General features: G+C 44.7%; 1 protein-coding gene across 15 annotated transcripts in view; it reads right to left on the reverse strand.

The window, feature by feature from the left end:
* TIAM1 (TIAM Rac1 associated GEF 1) overlaps nt 1-22,304 on the reverse strand; it is a 196,467-nt gene that overhangs the window by 168,034 nt on the left and 6,129 nt on the right. Inside the window, exon 2 of one of the 15 annotated variants that reach the window (XM_071810322.1) lies at nt 17,042-17,128. The exons of the other annotated variants lie outside the window; for them this stretch is intronic. The gene's annotated coding sequence lies outside the window, so the exon portion shown is untranslated. The remainder of the gene's footprint in view (nt 1-17,041; nt 17,129-22,304) is intronic. 15 annotated transcript variants of the gene reach the window in all.

Consider the following 22,304-nt stretch of genomic DNA (forward strand, 5'->3'; position numbering starts at 1 on the left):
GCTCCATCCTCATGGCACTCACCTTTTATATACTTATAGACATTAATAAGGTCCCCCCTTAGTCTTCTCTTCTCCAAACTAAAGAGACCCAGCTCCCTCAGCCTTTCTTCATAAGGGAGATGCTCCACTCCCTTCATCATCTTTGTTGCCCTATGCTGGACTCTCTCCAGCAGTTCCCTGTCCTTCTTGAACTGAGGGGCCCAGAACTGGACACAATACTCCAGATGGGGTCTCACCAGGGCAGAGTAGAGGGGAAGGAGAACCTCTCTTGATCTACTAACCACCCCCCTTCTAATACACCCCAAGATGCCATTGGCCTTCCTGGCCACAAGCACACAGTACTGGCTTATGGTCATCCTGTTGTCCAGCAGGACCCCCAGGTCCCTTTCCCCTACACTGCTTTCTAATAGGTCATTCCCCAGCCTATACTGGAACCTGGGGTTGTTCCTGCCCAGATGCAGGACTCTAGACTTTCCCTCGTTAAATTTCATCAGGTTATTCCCCAACCAACTCTCCAGCCTGTCCAGGTCCCGCTGGATGGCAGCACAGCCTTCTGGAGTGTCAGCCACTCCTCCCAGCTTAGTGTCATCAGCAAACTTGCTGATAGTACACTCAATTCCCTCGTCTAAATGGTTAATGAATATACTGAATAATACTGGCCCCAGTACTGACCCCTGAGGCACTCCACTAGATACTGAGAGTCCTCCCTCAACCAGCATCTCCCCTCCTGCTGGGTGGGCCAGGGTAATTGGGAGACCAATGGCAAAGTCCTATTTTCAGCCCCCTGAGCAGCAGCTGAGGTCTACAGGCAGGGATGTGCAGAACATCAACCTACGCCACCGCGTTTACCTACATGCTCTGCAAACACTTGGCGTTCGCATTGCTTAGTCTTCTGTTTTATAACCTTGTGAAAGAAATGCCATGGAATTATTAGCTTGGAAAAGAAATTATTAAGCATGAAGAAATCATACGAATTCAGGGGGCCCCATGAGTAATTTGACTGCATCTGTTTAGACTATTTTTTTGATAGTTTGTTATAAAGGACTTAAAACCTTAACCCAGCTTGCCTTCACTGCTACTCTCAGGGTCTGAGCGAGCTGTTTATCACACTTGGTGATACTAAAATGAGTTATGCAGCATAAAGCTTTGTCACTGCCTTGTCAGTCAGTCCAAGCAACAGGATACCATCACCTCCAGCTGACCCCTGGAAGTTAAGTATTGTTTCATGAAAAAAATATTGAAGCTTGTTGATGGCAATCTGCCCTCCAGACAGACAGACCTTGCGCAACACCCGACCTGCATCCCAAGCCAAGGCATCACCCAGCAGGACTGCTAACGGGAGATGAATAACCACAGCACATGGGAAGGTGACGAGACTGAAACACAAAACCAGTGACTTCAGGAAGGCTGTTGGGATTAAACAATGACTTTCCACTGGTTCTGAAGAGGAAGAGCAAGAGACGACCCAGAGTAGGAAACTTGGCCAAATAAAACTGCTAAGAGCTGGATTGCTCGCTGTTCCCTTTTGCAAGCAAAGCTTTTAGGAAAAGAAAACAAACCCTTTTCAGTTCTAGAAGCGCCTGGAGTACAAAACCTGGACTCAGCTTTGTACACTGCCTGTCCCTGAGAATAAAAAGGATGAGGCAGAGGGAGAAGAAAGGTGCGATATGTGTGTGCATACAGGCATCAAAGAAGCGCTGCTACTCGGAAGCCAGGACACAGACAGCAGAAGTAATTTAGGCCCACTCATCTCTGCAGAACACTAACAAAAGAATAGAGGAACTGTAAAGAGCTCCAAACAACAAAACACTTCCTGGAGAAAGAGAACTATTCAAGTAGCACCTGATAAATATTGCAACTGTTAAATGATTGATGCCCACAGGAATCAAGCAACCAGTCTCCTACCAAAGGCAGAGGTGACTGCTGAGATCACTGAAAGTTTTGCCTGTACAGACCTGAGGACCAAGCCTAAAAGTCTCAGTGAACATCCTGATCCCTAAAGAAATAAAGCAAATAAATAAATAAATAAATAAAAATATTAAGGAAAAAAAAAGGAGAGAAGAAAAAAAGCACAAGAAGAGACAACCAGAGCTAATCTTCACAGTGGTCTGCTCCATTGGACAGGAAGCAAATTTGATCATGCATAAAACATGACAACATGGATTTGGAACCAAATTCCTACTTCATCAGGCCTACTAAAACCAGCCATCAAAGGGAGCCTCAATCTGCTTGACACAAGCAAGCACCAGGTGATTGTGTCTGCCTGGGGGCTTGGGGCAGCAGAGAAGGCAGGCAGGAGCACACATGAGAGAACAGAAAACAAAGAGTGCACGAGGCCACTTCCACCGCACACTGGAGACAGAGATGCATGTTACTCCAGGTGTCTCAGGCAGTCCAAACCCACACTGTTGCCAGAGATGACAACTCCATCTTCCATCTGTACCCTGCATGCCTGACCCTGCCTTCTCCAGTCCTGGATGCTCCTGCACCCACACAATGCAGGGTGTGCAGGTGGAAGTGAACCCTTGGTGAAAATCCACCCTACCAAGAGTGGTTTCAAGTGGACTGGCTCCCTGAACACCTCACCACATGGTCACTAGCATTTTCCTTGTCCTTTCCCTTGTGCCAGCCTCCCCAGGATGCCAGGGGACGGAAATCCACCTCCTCCCAGCTGATGGTGCATGGAAGCACATGGGGCAGAACGGGGCAGAGCTGGCACAGCCACTCCTGTGCTGAATCCTTTCTAGTAAAGTAGCCTCACGTTTCCAGAGAGCCATTAATCTACCACCTTTCAGCTCTAAAATTCATATAAATTATTTTATTCATAATTAACTAAGGTCTCTAAATGTGGAAATTAAATTACCATTTACAGTGTAAAAGGAGATAGCACAGAAAAACCTAGATAGCACCAACAGTTCTCTCCTCTGCATGAATCAGGACATGTGGGGGTGGGGGCTATCCGGCAGTAGCTTTATATCACAATACAGATCTCAGCATCTTTGAAAAGCTGCTCAGGCCCAGTCACAAGAGACCTCTATGTCTACAGTGTCAAATTAATCCCCCAAACTCAGATGCCCCTCAACTCTGCTCCCAGTAATCCCCTGAACTCTTGCATTAGAAGCACATTTGCAGGACAGCTAAAAAAGCAGCGTTTCTTTATCACTTGGCTCCTCTGCTGGAAAACAAACTGAAGCACAAAAGAGCTGCTCCTCATCACATGTATTTAGACTCACCTTTCCATTCAAATCAGGCTGCAGCAAAAGAGAGAACATACAGGGAAACAGATGGCCCTGCACTGAACACAAGGTGTAATTCACTTGAGGGGCTGAGAGACAGGGAGGGAGATGGGATGAACAAGCTGCAGATCAACGCCACCACTGAATTCAGCCTTATATTTATAGCAGAGCCCAGCTGTAAATACTGTTACACATACTACAGCCATTAACGTTTTCTCATTAACTCTGAAGGGAAAGATTCTGGAAAGTTTTTTTGCTGCTTGTTTCAAAGGCAAAGCAACATCTGAATCAGTGATGGGGATGATGATGACTGTTTCAAAGGCAACTTCCTCCCACCCCTCATAGCCCACCGATGCAGTTAGATCCTTTCACTCTTGTAATGGATTCTGATACTTTATCCATTATATTCAGCTACTGGTTTTCCCAATTGCAAAGGGATGTTTAGGCTGAGAGGACAACAGGAAGATAGGAATCTGATGCGGAGCAGCTGAAGGAACTGGGGCTGTTTAACCCGGAGAAAAGGAGGCTGAGGGGAGACCTTATCGCTGTCTACAACTACCTGAAAGGAGGTTGTAGTATGGAGGGTGTTGGTCTCTTCTTCTAAGTAGCAAGTGATAGAACAAGAGGGAATGGCCTCAAGTTGTGCCAGGACAGTTGTGTCTGTGTTCAGACTGGATATTAGAAAAAAATTCTTCATGGAAAGGGTTGTCAGGCATTGGAACAGGCTGCCCAGGGAAGTGGTGGAGTCACCATCCCTGGAGGTGTTTAAAAGGCATTTAGATGAGGTTCTTAGGGACATGGTTTAATGCTACAGTGAGGTTATGGTTGGACTCGATGGTCCTGAGGGTCTCTTCCAACTGAAATTACTCTAAGATGGTCTGTATACAGTTACCCAAAGAGACCAGGAAACATGTATCCTAAGACATTAGCATACTCAGCCAGGCAGTCAGATTGCAGAAGGGTAATAGCCATGTTGAAATTAAGCAAAGAAGAAAAGGTTAATATATGTGACCTTTCCAGTTCTGTGCAGCCAAAAATAACGCACAAACTACAGAAAAGTTTTAGGGGTAGATTTGCTCCCCTCAAGCACCCTCATGTCTCACCGAAGTCAGCGGGGGATGAGTTGATGCCTGCGCAAACAGCATGCACAACTTTTCCTTACAGAGGGAACAGGGGAAAGCTCCTTGCAGTACCCCACAGGAGCCTTTCAGGATCAGTTCTTCACTTGGCAAGACAAAAACCACCAAGCCAAGTAACAGCACAGTCATGTTTGTTGCTGAAAAAGCAGGCTCTGAAAAGATTGAGAATGTGGATAGCAGGAACAAGAAGAACTGCTCCGTCTGGTCTCTCTTCCTCATGCGCCCATCTCTGTGAACCTGCTGTCTTTGTGAATCCAACCAACTGGTAAGTCCCCTTCTGCCGCTGACGCACAAAGGATGCGAAACCTCAATTAAGGATCCATGTCTCGCAGGCTGTCGTAATTCATGCCTTTAGCTCTGTAGGACCCCAGGTCACTTCCTGATGGGTAGCTGCTCCACAAACACAGTTCAGAGGCTAGCACTTCCGAAATGCCTACAGATACACATGCAGAGGTCTATAATCGAGCGCCAAAGGAAATGCAACTGTTGTTCAATAGTCAGTTTTTAAAACCCACAATTGGTTTCTTGCAACATATCCATTAGATATATGAACACATAGTTACTTTTTCCATTTCAGTTCAGGCTATTCTACATTGCATCTGATGGCTTAAGTCTTGCAAAGTCCAAGGCATGTGCTTGGCTTTATATCTCTATGCATGGTCTATATTTACACAGCATGAGAGTAGAGTTAAGAAGATACTCAGATCTCAGCAGGAGTGCAATTGGTATTTTAGTGCCATACCCGAAAGAGCTCTATATCTCTGTATTTTCAATGTGACGTGGCTCCAGCTGAATGAAGCTCTTGGTTTTCAGTTGAACTATGTAATTTTACATGAGAGGCGGCTCAAATTGATGCTAGCATCAAGATGCTATCAAATAAGGAGACAGATGTGAAAAGTGAACAACTGAGGTGTACCTCAAAAGGTGTACCACATAGAAACACCACTGCAACACTGAGGAAAGCAAAAATCCCCTCCAAAAGGCAGCTCTATTATTACCTGTAGACATACCTCCTCTTGAAGAACCCCAACAGTTGCAGCCACGTCCCAGGTGCCCACATTGCACAAACACAGAACCCAGGCCCTGTCTCCAGAGAGCTACAGCAGGGCCAGGGCAAGCCTCCCAAGCAGTCTCTTGCAAAGACTGCTTTAGCTCCTTCCTCAGCCTCTTCCTCAGCCAGGGACACCAAATCAACCTGTTTGCTGGGGTATCTGCACACTCCCAGGAGGCAGCAGGGAAGAAAGGAGATGTTTCCACACTCCCTTGCCAACGCAGCTCTTTCTGCAAAATGCTGTTCTGTGAAGCCTGGTTTAAATCAGATCCCACGTCTGCAAAACACATCCTCACCTCCCACTCCCAGTGCACAAACCTCACAACCTAATGAGACTGTTCACAAACACAGCCACAAATGGATGTGCCATACCATCTTCAGACCTGGCACGGCACAGCATAAGCCTTTGGGATGTGCAAGTAGTAAGCGATACACAGAAGACCCAGATTTTGTTTGCACATTTGTCGTTTCATCTAACACCAGATAATCCCAGCCACATGGGCTCCCATTTGCTCAGAGACCCACTGAGCTCCTTGTTTGGTCTGAATGCAGCAGCAGTGCTGCCACCCTAATTTCTGACCCCTGGGGTCAGGTCCTCCAGAAGGAAGGGGGTTGCTGCAGAGCCACTTGCCTTCCAACTTGGAAAGCCAAAACCCGAGACAGTCCACCCACTTCCAAGCAGCTTGTACACAAACAGCTCAATCGTGGTTGACAGGACAGAAAAAAAAAAAAAAAAGGAAATTTCCTCATCAGTACCGCTTTTGTTAGCGACACGACCCAAAGCAGCAAAAACACCTTCTGCTAAACCACCCTCACCAAACCAAGAGCACATAACACATCGTAAATACCACTCTTCAGCTGGGGATGAAGTGCTTTTCTTTTTAATGAGCCTTTCCCAACCAGAGCAGATGATGACCACAAAACAATTACAAAGAATAATATTGGAAATTGCCAATTAGGTGCAGTATATAAAAAAAGCTTCAAAGAAGAAAAAGAGTTTCAAAGACACTACTTACTTTTACTCAACTACAGACAGTACTTATTTAAGGGAAAACATTTTGCTGGAAAACATGTTTGTTTTAACTATATAACTCTGACTTCACGCACAAACAAATCGAAGCTATGGAAAACACTGTGCCTAGGCTTTTAAAACAGCAAGAGTCAAGCCAAATGGAAGAATATGGTACAATAATCAATATTTCTTTGCAATCTAAAAGGTATTTACCATTTGGTTTTGCCCCTGGGAAATAAACGCTGTTGCAAAGTGATATAAAACACTGTTCCAGAGCAAAATTTGCCTTTGCCGTGTCCTCGTTATTCACTGGGAAAAAAAAAAAAAAATTATATTGTGCGTACATGTGCACAGAAAGAAGTGGGTAACCCCACAAAGGCAGAGATGCTGCTCCTTCTCCCATTCCCGGGCTGAGCACCACCTGTCTCCAGGAGCACCTACAGAGGCCACACTGGGAGCTCCTTGTGGGAGTGCTGCTGCCACCCTTTGTGCCGGGGTACCCGGGGGCTGCCTGGGGAAAACAGCAATGCTGCTGGCCAGCCTGTGCTGCCTGTCACAGAGGTACCCAGGGCTGCTTTGGATGGCTCTGGGACACATGGTGTGAGTCCACGGCCCATTCCCACAGGGACCAGCAGCAACACCAACACAACTGCTCATGATGTGGCAGCACGCAACCAAAAGTCACACCAACGCACCAGGAAAGACTGAAATCACTGCCACCTCCAGCGCAGAAAACTGTCTTTGAGTATAAAAACTTTTTATTTTGGCTCCATTTCTATATAGTAGAAGCATCCCAAACTGCCCCAGGTTATCAGCACAAACATCAAACGTACAGAGCCATATTAAACACACCAGCAGCTGGCCCCACCAGATCTCTAAAAGCAATGCTTGTGCTGGCAGAGTAAGTTACTAACCCAACTACGAGCACCAGGATCCAAGGGAACTGGATGCAAGAAGAAAAAAAGAAAAAATAGATATATGGATAGTTAAGAAGAAAGCTCACTGCACAATTAAAAAGAAAAGAAGAATATAAAACATCTTCACATCAGAAGAGAAATCATCATCCAGGCTATTTCATGCCATTCATTTTTTAGCAGTACTATCCATTCAAGTCAAATATCAGATAGAGAATTTATACTTTTAGTCTTTTGAAGCAAACCTTGTTCCATAAAAAGAAAAACTGACCTGATAGCAGTTCACTGGCAGTGAGGAAAAAAAAAAGGCAATTCCCTCTCACGCATAGCAAATTCAGTGGCAAAACTCCATAAATATTGCAAAGCAGTTTCAGCAATATATCCAATTTGAAAGGAGCTCAGAAGCCAAGGCTTAAAACAAGCCATTAAAGTAAAACACTTTCCCAGTGAAGTGTTTAGAGGCACAGTTTGGAGGCTTTTACCTTTTTTTTTCTCCCCAGTTTGTGACACTGTTGTATCAGAAGCTTGATCTAAACCCCAAATGGTAAAATACCAGTAGAGGTCTGTTTAAGCCACAGAAGGAGTCTTTTGGACCCCTCCATCAGGCAGCAGTCCCAGCCAGAGAGCCAGGCTGCTTCCCAGCGAAGAAGCCAAAAGCTTCTTTTCTCAGCAAGATGCTTAAACAAGGCCTTCTTGCTTTAGGACTTAGGGGTTAGTACTGATCTCCCTGCTCATAGCATTTAACAGTTAAAAGGACAACCTCCTCTCTAGCCCAACAAAGAAAATTTGACAATTAGGACAGGACCAGCAATTGCTAGGAAGATGAAGCACTGCCTGGGTTCCCCTAGCATCTGCATCATTTCTCCAGGGAATTCCCATGGCCAAGAAAAGGAGAGAAACAGCAACTCCATAAAGCCACAAGAGAGATCCAAAACAGAGCAACAACCACCACCCACCGAAGATGTGTCCTGCTATTTTTGCACAAACTACTTTTACAATGAAAAAGGAAAAAAAAGGAAACTGCTGCTTAAAATATTCTTTGGAGGTTACACAGGGTGTGCTTAAAAAAAATAATCTATTAATTCTTTGCTAAAAGGAAACATCCTGAATGAAGATCCTATGAAGAAAACAAATAAACTCATTACACAATTGCATATCATTTACTTAAGATCGCTGTGATGAATGCACACAAGCAGTTTTCAGGCAGGGTTTCCCCTGAACTTCCGAGTGTTCAACTCTTCTGCTCTCAACACTGAATAAAACAAATAAATAAAATTTAATACTGCACGCATGAGTAGCTCCTGACTTAAAATATTTATGAAAGACTATTATCATTACCCCCCGACACGGGTCATCTACAGTGCAAAGACATTGAAATCCACAGCACAAGCAGCAAGGACAAGTAAGAATGAGCAACAGAAATGTTCTTTGCTACCCGAGCCATAACTGCTGGCAGGTCCCAAAGCTACCGTCCATGAAAGAAGGGTTCAAATAGTCACAATGGTTTGGTTGGACTGCGGTTTTCAGAGAGAAGTCTGCTCCTAAATGTAACCCTGCATTAAAGTATCCACACAATCAAAGCATCAGCACAATTAAAACGAGCTGGAACAATCCTATTACAGCTAGGCTGGCTAGTTTCTCACACAGACAATATTTAATTTAATATTTTAAGGAAGCTCAGTAGTCTTTTTCCAAGACCAGCTCTCCAGAACTGAAGGGATCACCAGCTGCATTTTCAAAAGACAGTGAGGAAAAAAAACAAAAACCATTTCCTTCTGTAGAAGAAACAGGGAGTCTTGTCTGCAGCAAACCCCCTCGACAGCCATGGGGCATCACGCAAGCCCACACCAGGTGCAGGTGAGTCAAGAGGCTGCCTTTGGTCTCCTGCGCCCTGGCTGGGGCTGGCTGCAACACCTCCAGCAACAGCCACATTCCAGGCACCACTAGAAGTTTCACTCACCCTGCCAGATAACAGAAGTACCCAATGTAAGCAGCTGACTCCCTCATCCTCATTATACAGTACAACAGTGATCTTGCAGCCCTGTCAGAGTCCTTGCCCAGTACCACACGCAGTAAAACTGAACCATGGGGCAGCAGCATTTTGTGATCCTCACAACCTCGTGGTTATGCTTTGATTTATTTTATTTATTGGTGTTTTCTTTATGAGATGGGCTATTTTATGTGAAATGCTGAAGCACACTGTGCCTTTGGGTCATTAGCCTGACACCACTTTAACACAAATAAATACTTAGAGTATGCCAGGTTACATTCACCTCCAAAAAAACAACTGAAGAGAATACTTGAGCAAAAGCAGCAGCAGGTTTACTTTAGGCATCTGGAGTGGAAGCAGGTATTACAACCCAAGTACAAAGAGAGCTGTAAGTGGCAGTAAGACACTGATAATGAGACAGGGAGACTGAAACAGACCCAAGCATCAGAACCTTTGAGGAATCTGAACGGAGAAATACAGGGTCTGACAATCACTTTGACATCAATGCAGCTTTAGCTACATAGATGGATGGATAGGTACCAGTGTTTAAATTCCCTGAAGGATTTCTAAAAGTTTTATACCGTAAAAAGAAGTTACATAAGACAACTCTGCTTTTGAATGTTTTCTCTTCAACAAAGGCTACAGGTACTTCAGTCTCTTCTGGCAATGCCACACACTTTCAGCCCCACAAATTTAGAATGTTTTTAATTTAAATGACAATGGGAAATTCCACATTTTAATCTCAGCTAGGAGAAACAGTATTTCAAATACATAAAACATTGGCTTGGGTTAACAAAAGACAAATTAATTCAATCTCTTCAAAAGCTTAGAAGGGTAGAAATTATCTTCTTCCACCAAGCACTACAAAAGCAATTTTGAAGGAAAGCATCCACTGACAAGTGGAGTTTTGTTGGCAAGCCTGAGGAACTCCATCGATATCAATTGTCCTACCCTCTTATGCGAAGCCAGGACTTGTTTTATACCATTGCACAATGTGACCTCAGTTTTGAGCTTGTATTAGCTAGGAACAGTGTGTCTCACTGAAGCATTAAAGTCTATGGACTCAGCCAAATCTTCCATCTCAATATGCCACTAAGTCAAACCAGCAACAATTATCATCTCGGTCTTGAAATATGCAATAGCGCATGCAAGAAATACGCTCCACTTGATCTGGAAGACAGATCAGATCCCAGCACTTCTTAATTCCTTCAGAAATGCAGTCGCCTTTAATGATTCAAAAAAAAGAGGTAATTCCAACAGCATTTAGCTGTCAGTGCTTGGTGGGAAAGAAGAAAAAGTATTAATTTTTTTCAACAACTATCTAAATATAGAGAGGGAAGAGAACATGCACCAAGAATCCTGGGAAGGAGAGCAATTAGCAACAGGGTACAGTGCAGAGTAGTAGGAGTAGTTACATTTATACAGTCCTAAAATTACATTCAACAACTGCGAGGCTGATGTGGCCCCTGGTGAAAATGAGTTTGACATCCCCGGTACAGAGGGAAAAGTACATGTCCTGTGAAAACAAGACTGGAAATCACACAGTAGTGAATTACAGCAAAAAAATCCACCCCCCAACAAAACCTGTGCTGTATGTGTTGGTGCTTTCTTCTGCAGTCAGTCAGCACAACTGGCAAGCAGTAGGTCAGGGCATCCCACAGCCTTGCCAAAACAAAGCCCAGCCATGCATGGTGTTGTAGTCATGCTCCTTGGACACCCCTGGGAATCCCCCACCCTTAACCCATAGGGTGGGAGAGTGAGAAGCAAGTGACATTTCTCAACACACATTATCTTCCAATTTCATGTTGGTTAAAATTTATCAAGGCAAGCATTCAGTGGCCAGATAACTGCCATGGATCAGAGATTCATTCACTTGCCACAGTCAGCTGCAGAGAAGAAGAAAACAGTCCCCTCCCATACACAATTGCCTCTCCTTTCCTGTATTTCTGGTGTCTTCCTATTTCGTGTGGCTTGTGACACCACCAAGCAAAGGGAAAGCCTAGCATCCCACAAACAAAAGAAGAAAAGCTGGTCTTTCATGGGGATAGAAGAATTAGGTATAGTACCTGCCCTTGAAGTACAAACAGGTTCAGACAACTTCTCTTAGATAAAGAGTGTTTCACATACAGTTCCTCCTACCATCCCAAGGAGGCTTTAAAGCACTTGGGGAAGGATGTGCCAAGAGAAGACTGTACATTTGCATCAGACACTTTGATGGTATAAACACTTCTGCGTACCCACATTTATTAAAGAGATTATTATGGTTGCCATGCATGAGTGGAAACAGTCACCAGGCTTCACCAAACAGAATGTGCAACACATGCACGTGTGGTGGAGGAGGACTCAGGACTCCAGAGCTCCTGGGTGAGGGAAGGTCTTCTACAGGTCCACATATGTACCACTCTAACGCTGGCAGGTCCATGACCATGGTAAATCAAGGAGGAAGAAGAAGGAAGTGAGAAATGGAAAGCTGGCACACAGAAATACCGTGAAATATTCCTCTTGGGTATTATTCAGGTTAAGACTACACTTTAGTAAATATTTAGGTAACATGATGAAGTACACAGAGGTACTAGAAATGAAAGAAACTTAAGTTTTTCTTATTTTCCGTCAAACTTGTGACAACTAGTTATTTCTATCCACAATGAGGAGAAATCCAGAGTTGCCAGCTCAAGCCTGGTGAAGACACTTCTTGTCTCCCCAAGAGCTTATATATATTCGTAATCACTTCAGAAACACTTGTGTTTCTTAACACCTGAAAACCTGACTAACAATATGTTTAAAGCTAAGACTAAAATAAAAGTCATTGAATTATTCCTTTTCACAAAGGCCAAAGCAGGCCTAGAAATAAAACAAGTCGTGCACAGATTTTCTCCCCACCACAGAAACACGCATATGCTTACATTGAGACCTGCTGATGCTGCCTGATTTCATGCAGTTGGGTCTTACCAACCTTACTCTTCTGTTTTTTGTTGCTTGCCGTAACTGTACAATTAAGGTATCAGTCTTCTCTCGCTATCTCCTACAGATATAGCCAGTCCTCTCTTACTGCAGATTCAGGTTCAAGGGATTTTTGGCACAGCTCTCTGAAGGAAGCGGTTTGAACACTGAGGTACAACTGACAGCAAAGACCAAGAAAATAATTTAGTGACATGAAGAGAGGTGCTTATCTTAGCAGATCAGCTAATGAGCACACTTGTGCTGGAAAAGCCATATGCAGATTTCAGGCAGGACAACACTCTGGCCTAACTTTCAAAATGTTTGACAGCTCTTATTGCTTCCTTGGAAACCCTTGAAAAGTATAAAACATAAAGCAATTTCCAGCTTCTGCTTGAGAAAAGCTATGCACACGTTTTAAAGACAGCCACCAGCCCTAAAGAGAGACTTCTGTCTGTCACAGACTGAATCCTCATCATTTGCTGAATGCTCAGTTTCCATTTTTTTCCTTCCCTTCATATCAACCCAGGGCATGCTCAAAACAGCTACAGTAGATAGCATCCTTGCAGTCAAAAATCATGCCTGTGTACAAATAGGGTGAGATAATAACAATGCTTTCAGAGGGTCCCCACTCAGTAACAACACCATGACTCCCCATGTTTGCAGCTGGATGCTGAAATACATCTTCAAATAAGCCTTTCCTGTTCAAGAAAAGAACTGAAACCCAGCAGGAGGCCTTCCAGCCCCAAAACCCAAAGATTATCAGTGGCCCAGAGATAAACAGGACCCCCTCTATTGTGTGCATGCAGGGTGTGCTGGAGCAGAGAAGTCATGAGGCAAGAAACCTTTACATTCCTTCTGTCAACGAGGATTTGAGCAGATCTAAGAGAGCAACATTTACTACTATCAGTCACGAGTGAAAACCTCTGAAGATGTTTATGTCAGCAGAGTCCAACAGACAAGTCAGCTCTTGGCCCGCGGGCTGCATCGCTCAGAGACCACGCATCCCTCTGATCTCCCGCCCCCCGCCCAGCTCTGCCTGCATCAGCAGCCCCAGCTTGCTGTCAGTCTCTTATCTGCTTGCTTGGCAGGGTTGGGGAACCTTGTCCTAAAGCAGGTCTGTGTGCTTCCTCAAGCAGCCTCCTTCCCCCTTGCACATTCTGTTAACCCATCGGGCGTTACAGGGGTACATCTGCTTCGCATTGTTGGCTGCAGCTCCCCAGCATCAAACCGAAGCCTCGGGAGCTCCCCCTGGGCTGCTGGCTGTCACAGACAGAGGCCCTTGGGCTGTGCAAGTTACCGAGCAGGATCCCCAGCCTGAGATGCCTGCATGATGCTGCTGCTCACTCCTCGCACATGCCAAGAGGCACCATGCATGATCTCTTCGCTTTCCTGTCCATCAAAAGAAGGAATAAATTACCTATGGTGGATTAAGACTCGGTTATTCACTGAGTCTGGGGACCTCAAGCATCTGCAGCAGGCAAATGTCCCAAGGCATTTCGTATGCTGCCATTCCCAATCCTGCCACACGATTATTCCCATTAGGGTGCCTCCAGCTCCTCCACAGACCTCAGTTAGGGTTTCAGCTGGCATGGATCCTGAGGGCTCTCTCCACCAGCAGCAAAACTATGCTTTCACTGCTGCTGCTGACCCTTACAGCATGCCAACAGGGCACAGCTCAAATCGTCCCAAAAAAAAAGCCTTTTCTGTTTCTGGTACAGAGCTCCATCAATTTATTTTTTTTTTTACCCCACCCCAAGATGGAGCAAATAAGACAAGCAAGACCCACACCCGAGGACAACCTCCCATACTTCCAGCACAAGGTGGGGAACAGAGCAAACTGAAGTATAATTTCTCTTCCTCTCTTCACGTATTTCAAGATGATTCAGGCTGTTCGCAGAACAATTATGAATTTGCTTCAGCCACACCAAACGGAAAGTTTCGGGTTAGAGCATAGGATTCAGACATCTTTGCTGCTGCTGCCTCTCCTGCTCACACGGCAGGACAAAAGGAGGCAACAGGCAAAGTGCTGACCAAAAAAAAGTCATTAACCTTGTAAGACTACTCCATTTGAATGGAACAAACCTAGGCAAAGAGAGAGTAGATATTACCCCAGCAAGCCCATATTTCAAGTCTGAGCTCCACAAAAATAGAAGGCCAGATCAAGAAAACAAACTAGAGGGGCCATGGCCAGAAACAGCCACAGGAGCTCAGCAATAATAACCAAGCACGCAAGCTCACCCAGCTGGTCTTTCAGGTGTCTAGCAAGAAGGCAGCATTTGCAGAGGACTTGCTTCTCCTTCCAGCAGTCCTCCGTGCTTGTCCTGACACACCTGCCCTACACAGACCTGTGCAAAGCCGGGGAAGAAAGCAGAAGCCCTCCAGCATTTTGGGATCCCACCTACAGCAGCCCCAGTCGTATCCATCCACCTGAGAAGGCTTCTTGGGACTTGACCAAACGTTTAGTTCTCTCTCAAACTGTCAGTAAAACTAGGAAGCACTGGGGCTCTGATGGGGAACAGATAAGGGCCTACGTGGGGTAGGGGCTAAGGGAATGAGACCTCTCTTGACCACAAAAATGCAGACAGCTTATCTATCATACCCTGGGGGGAGCCCTTCTGAAGGCTAGTTTTTTCTTCTTTTACGGGAAGGGAAATGATGGGGGAATGACTTTTGGCACTCTTAATTTAAAACAAAACAAAAAGGAGAGCTACTCTCTCTTGGCCAAGTTTACAAATGCTTTTTCTGCCCTCTCTCAATCTGTCGCATTCTCTAGATGTCTCTTTACAGTCCTCTAGCTTCTTTCACCCAACGGGAGGACATTAGGGCAGCTCTCATCCCACAACGGAGAAAAGGCAAGGGAAGGTGATGATATGTGTGATCCCTCAGTTAAGTCAAGCATTTGGCTTCACGGCACCAAATGGCCACATTTTCTTCTTGGTTTAATTCAAGGGCACCCATACTCACACCTTTTAGTTGTAACAAGGTCTGCTTTGTTAAAAACAGAGTCTGCTTTCTAATTTAACACAGACAGGAACCAAGGTACAACAAGTGATGTTTCTGTCATCTCAGAAGACCTTATTTATATAATACACATCCCCAGCTTCCAAGAAACTCACCTACCACATACACACTGTCCTCAGATGCCACTAACCGCACTTGCTCAGGGCCATTTTTACCAGAGGGCTCCCATGGCAGCTTTCCCATGTTTTTTTTTTTTTCTGGATTTTGTGCCCTATCCTTCAATCTCTCCACTTTTCCATCACTGTCCGGGGCCAGGCATACTTGCACACGAGACAGAATGACTGCCTGCTGGCAGATAAATACAGAAAAGATATCAAGTTTCCTCACTAAAACACCTGTCTTTGTCTGAAGTTTTAACACTTCATAAGCATTTTGCAAATTTTTTTTTTCATCCCTGGCTTCTTCCTACAAGCTTAGAGCACCCGATGTTTGGAGAATTGTCTCCGTACTTCTCTGTCAAAGGGTACCTATTTGTAGGGGCCAGGCAGACAGCTGAAGCTCTTCTTCTGAGCATTGCTATGGGAGAACTGAGCAACCTCTACAGCCGTGTCAGACCTTAACACTGTGCTGCATAGCCAGCAGCGCATTAACCACAGATGGCCCAAGCAAGCTGAAGTAACCAATGTAATTAGTGAACCACTAAGTACATCCACGGTCACCTGCTTCAGTGACTGTCTTCAGAAGACTATCAACAGCCCACTGCAGCTATGCCCAAGCTTTTAATATTGAAATTAATTCATCCTTGACCTGAGGCACCAAAAAAACCCATCACCACCCACATCATGGATTTGGTCGTCAACTAAATTGGTGGCTGCTTGACTGCTGATCAATACCATCCAGGCCTTTCAAGCCATTTCAAGCCTCGCACATAACATATACCCAATATGGCTGATACATACAATGACGATGCTGCCAAATTTCAAGTTCAGGTTACTCAGGGAGAAATGCATCCAATCATCCCAAAAACTGGTGCAGACCATCAGAAATTAAGAGAGGACAATCAGCACTTCAGTACTTCTGAACTGGAGCATGTGGTCTCTGATGTCCTGAAATATGCTCACAAGGATATGAAATCCCTTACACTTGAGCACCCACAATGAGGTGTATGCCTTGTTATGGATGCTCCAGCATAAAGGATTTCATGTCAACGCCACCACAAGCTGCCATGCAGAAGTCAAACCCAAGTAAGACTTCTCACACAACCAGTTGAAACATTAAAGCTCGAGGTAACACCAAAGTAAACCTTCACTCATTATCAAAACGGGCTTTTTTTCCCCATTTTTTCGGTTGTGGTTACACTGCAGATGGATAGCAGCAGCCAGGTGGCAACCAGCTGCAGGTCCACCAAGATGAGTTCCATGGCCATGCCAGTCAGAGCCACCTTTGGAACTTGCACCACCCAAGTCTCACAGCCACTGCCACGCATAAGAAGGGCAAAATAGCACATTGCTTGGTTCTCTCTTGAAAAAGCTGTTAAACAGAGACTGCTGCTGGCCTGAGAAATCCTCAAATTGCACGGTGCTCAGAGACCACTCCAAAGAAGTGACAGCAGCATCTGCCCTGGGTCTTATACTAATCCCTAGGACAGAAGGGTCTGGCACTATTTAGTAGCCTTCCACAGATGTATTTCATGGAAGAAGAAAAAAAAAATTAGTACAACATGAGAATGTGTTCAAAAGGCTCCGTGGGAAAAGAAGGCTGCATGAAGAACAGCCTCATGCATCCAGTTTGAGCCTACCTTCAAGTCATGCCACAGCAGGTACCTCCAGACACAAGTGACCAAAGGAAAACTGTTTCACCATTCTCACAAGCTTCTTAAGCCTTCCTGTGATGCAAAAAGAACATTACCCTGAAATCATATTTTGCCAACAAATAATTTTCACATCCAGAAGTAAAATTTCAGACCAGTTCAAAGTTGAAAGCTAAACAGTCTCAATTTGGGAAGCATGGATGAAAACGTGAATTGCCAACAAATAATTCTCCAAAGTAACACAACACACACACCCCCTCGCCAGCAAGCCCCAGACACAACACTTTCAGAGAGGATACATGCCTGATGTCTACGCACATTAGGAAGGTTCCAGTGGAATAATTACAATTAATCCATTACTTAATCCCCTAATCACTTCTGAGCATTCCAGGACATTTGTTAATAACATTCATTTTCATACCATCCTACTCATGAAAATTTAACCAAGAAAATAAATTGAAAAATGCCTCGGTAACATCAGTTACCGAACTCAAAGCTACAAGCCAGAAAGATCTGCAGCCAAGGCTTCATCCACAGCAGCAACTCACCATTGTCACCTGTGCGGGCACAGAGAGGTCCCCTACATCGGGGATCTCATCAGTGACCCCCACACACAGCAGCTACCCTCTGCTTCCAGCTGCTCTGACTGGGTTCTAAGTGGCTTGTGGTCCAGGAGCTGCCTCGTTAACTGGATACACAGAGTCTCCCAACAATTCCCCTCTTACTCAATATATTCCACCTAACACGTATATTGCAGGTTTAAACATGCAGTGAACAAGTTTAACCGCCCCATGGGATGCGATAACTAGGTGTTATCAGGGAAGTCTGAGAGCAGACAAGAGCAAGAATAGAAATTTAGGCAGTCTTTGCAACACTTCAGTTTTGTGTCTTGCCTGGGAGGTTTAGGAAAGACCTCTAACACTGAGTTGGGTTTTTTTGGTGGGTTTTTTTTTGGTTTATTACCAAAGGAAAGAGAATATTCCAGCATGGAAGCCCTGAAGCTAAAATTAAAAACCTATAATTTGGGTTCAGTAGCAGTTGGTATAATTCAGATCCCAGCCACAAGGAGAGGTCTCCAACATCATCAACTGTCAACAATTATTACTGGCTAGGCACACAAAACAGCTTTGTTCTGAACTGGAAGCCACAACTGCAAGCAGCAGTAATTGCTACCAAAGGCAAAACACACAAAAAAACCCTCACAGCCTTTCCACACAAAATACTCTCCAAAGAGGAATATAGGAATGGACACAAAAGTCTTATTATCTCCACTTACATCTTAAAAAGAAAAAAAAAGAAAAAAATCCAAGACTGTATACCCAGTTAAGGAGGGGGCCAGCAAGGAAAAGGAATCCCAAAAAGACACTTGTCAACTATTCTGAGCTGAACACACATTTAATGAAAACTCTTGTTCATTAGTTATCGAACTTTCATTAGCAGTTTAAGGGAAAGCTACACATGGAAGAGATGAAACGCAATCAATTTCTCCTGAAATTGCATACATTTCCACACTAATCCTCACTGAGTTCATCCTAACCGATATTAAAAAACAAATCAATTAATACTAATTGCCCACCTTATTTTCACAGAGGCATCTTCACACTTCAGCAAACCTCCGGGGGGAAAAAAAAAATAAAAAAAAACAGAGAAGAAAAAAGTCTATTTGTACAAAAGCAATTTACTTGTCTGGTCTTTTTTTATTAATTTAGCTATGCACTTAATTATTTTGGCAGGTAATTCTGTCAGCTCAAGTTTCCTTCTTCACAGCTACTCTTTTGCAAACTGACAGCATGAAGCAATCACGTTTTTATAAGCCCACAACCTATAGCAACCAAATAAACAATGTCTTCTGAGTCATGGGGCAATATCCCGAATCCAGTGACTTCATTAGCAGATCTGCCACTAGGTTAATATGTGTAACTGGTGCAACTTTCCCAGGAGATGATGATCAAGTGAGGAAATGTATTTTGCTAGCAACAAGCAAATGCAGCAGGATTTACGTCCAATTTTTCTTACACACAACACATAAATTTTTAACACGTGCCATACAGATAAGCACAGGGTAAATGGAAGCTACATCTGTACTCCTCTGCTGTAGGAGTGCAACAGGTTTTCTCACTATCACCCGCTGAGTCTCCAGAGGAGGTTTTTCTCTTCCAGCACTCCATATAACCACACTATATTTCAACACCACCCTCCCATTAACATGTCTTAACACGTTTTTGTTTGTTGTTTTTTTTTTCTTTTTAACATAGGTCCATTAATGTCTACAAGCAAAACAAGCCAAATATATTTTTTTTAAAAAAGTCACTTAACACGGACAATCTTTCCTCCCGCTTAGGGTTAAGGAGGCAGTCCTGCCAAAATGGTTCTCCAAAATGCTAAGTAACTTGGAACTGCATGGCCCCAGTTAATCAGCATGTCCCTAAAGCATCCTGCGCCCCTCACTCTGGGTAGCAGCGGGTGTCAGTACCAGTCAGGTCCCTGGGGTGGCTTTCCCAGGGACTGAACAACAAGCACATCATCTGCCCAGCCTCGACTTCTCCTGGGGTTTCTTCCTGCCTCCAAAAATCATCACAGCTAGCTCATCTGTCCAAGCTCCCACAGACACAGAAAATGCACAATAATATAAGACAGCGCCAGGCTGAAAACCTTTGCTTCATCTGAAAGGAGACAGCTCAGAACCAGAGGTAGTAACGGTGGTAGAGATCCTTTTGGGGGTCTTTTGCTTCAGTTGTATCTGAGCAGTCAAGAAGTGACTTAAGCGGATCCAGTAACAAGGTGGGGATACAAAAGTCTCCACTCAAAATGTGTCTTACATCATCCAGTTTCTGCACTTTCTGCATTGTTTTGCATTTCTCCTCCCTCACTTGGTCTTGGCTAACACTGTAGAAAAGCCAAGTCTCTTTAGGGAAGATGATTAAACTTTTTTTGCTCCCAAGACAGAAGAAGTTAAGCATCCCTAGCTATCATGCTTCTTCGTCACAACAATAGCTCTCGGTCTCCCAGCACAGCAGATATCAAACCCTCTGGATCAAAACCCACTGTCATCTCTTAAAAGCGTGATGATAAATGAACATGATATTAAGTGGAAAAATTAACTGGTCACCCCGTCTGCATTTTTACTGTGGTTTTGCAGATCACCTGTCACAGAGTCAGTGGAGAATGGTTTTGAAAGTGACTCTGCAATCACGTCACACAGGCACCTACTCAAACTCTAAGAAAGGTCCATCACGGAGGAACAAGCTACAAATGGAGACCTCCTACAAGTTATGCATGTGTGGACAGAAATGCAGATAGGGCATGAATTAAGGATTTCACAGAAGTTTTAAACAGCACCAAAACTCTGCAGGAATCTGTTGGGTGCTTAGGAAGCAGTCTTCTTCAAGTTTTAAGACATGCTTTTGATAAGCAAGCTGAGCTGAGGATCTGATGCAGCCAAACAGAGCCCTACTGGAGTGCTGGCTGGGACACGGAGGGAGATGCCTTTTGCCCAAGGCTTCACTGGTGACTGACAGCAGCAAGTCCCAGGGAAAGCACCAGGAGAGAGGAGAGCAGTAGGATAGAGCAGTGGGGCACAGCAGAGAGAGCCTGGCCCCTTCACTAGGCCATTCATCAAAAAGGAATGACTTGCAGCAGGACAGTAAATTTTCAAAGCTCAGGGGGTTTCCACAGCCCAGGAGATCAAAGCAATGCTGGTGCAAGAGGAGGTGACAAACTGAAGAGAGGACAGGCTTTGAAATCAGGATGGCAAGAGCTGAAGTCAGATGGGAAGCAGTCAGAAAGCCTGCCAGGGGTTAATGAGAAAACCTACATCTCTCCCCAAACCCTGCCAAGAGATAAAGGCAAGCACAGCATTTGCTTTAGAAGACGCAAAGGGAACTAACCATGATGGACTAGGGAGAAAAATAATTCGATACAACAAAACTTGCCGGCTGCTACAATAATGGATGGGTCCAACAAACAAGCAATAACTGCATCAAAGCAGGAATTGCCCTGGCTTGTTGAAAGCCTGGTGCCTGCCTGAGCACTGCTTATCAGGGAGGGTGGAAAGCCAGACAGAGGGCTAACGGCATGACAGATGCAGAGGGTCAAACAGGTTACTGTGCAAAAAAAAACAGGGGGAAGAAATCAAAATGCAAAGAAAAACTTTCATAACATCACAAGTTTTCTCTGTGTTTTCCTCTGGGAATAAAGACAGACAAGACAGAGGCGATCCAGGTATTCTGTTCTTGCAGAGTAGTGCTGGTACAACAGCAAATCACAGGCAAAGTATTAGGCCAGAGCTTTCTGGCATGACGTTTTAAATCTCTAGATGTAAGATGTTTTGAGTGAGAGATGAGAGATGTTTTCCAGCTGTGGTTTAACTTTAGCCTAGAGATATGCAGCCGCTCTATAAAGGTAGTTCCTAAGAGTATTTTTTACAACAAAGGGAGAGGAAACTCCAGTCATCCAAGAGTGCTATTGTCAGCCAGTCTGAGATGAAATGGCACAGAACTGACTGATAACCATGCAGGATGAGATGTGTCTCACATTGGGGAAAAAGACTCCTTTTCTTAGGTAGTCGGTTTGCAGTTCTCCAGAGGCAGCTATGGAGCACATATGGCTTTACCTGGGGAGAGCAGGAGAGCTGTTCCTCTTTGGAAAGACATTTTGGGGAAAAAAATAACAGAAAGGACCTTTTTCCAGATAGGGAAGCACAGCTACGGCTCCACCAGCTTCCCCGGCAATGGGCACATCTGCCCCCACCAGCACAGGGGTTTTGCATGAGCCCTCAGATGAGCCCACAGCATCAGGAAAAGTGACAGCAGAGAGGGAACTTGACAGCTCCTGGTTCCTAAACCTCTTTGACAGCTCTCTTCACACCAGCATCAACTGCTGCCACCCCTGAGCAGCTGCTCCTGGCACCACTGAGCCAAGCCCAGACCTTCTGAAGCAGCCCCCATGAGCCCTGCCACCGCTGCTGCAGGGTGGCACCACGCTTGGCCCAAAGGACCCCGGTATCTTCCCATGCCACGCCACGAAAGGGGCATGTTTCAGGTAATACACAGTCAAATCCAACCTTGGAGGTTGCCTCAAACCTTCTGCAGTCAACTTGGTCTTCACAAAACACCCTCCAACAGAGCAATAAAGTTACCGCACTCACTTTGCATTGACATCTTTGTCATCATTTTGCACTTTGCCATCATTCTACGTGTTTGCCATCATCCTGTGAAGGGAAGGACAGCCCTGCCCTCCAGTAAGTCATACA

This window comes from Patagioenas fasciata, chromosome 1 (assembly GCF_037038585.1).
Source record: "Patagioenas fasciata isolate bPatFas1 chromosome 1, bPatFas1.hap1, whole genome shotgun sequence".
Classification (NCBI taxonomy): Eukaryota; Metazoa; Chordata; class Aves; order Columbiformes; family Columbidae; genus Patagioenas; species Patagioenas fasciata.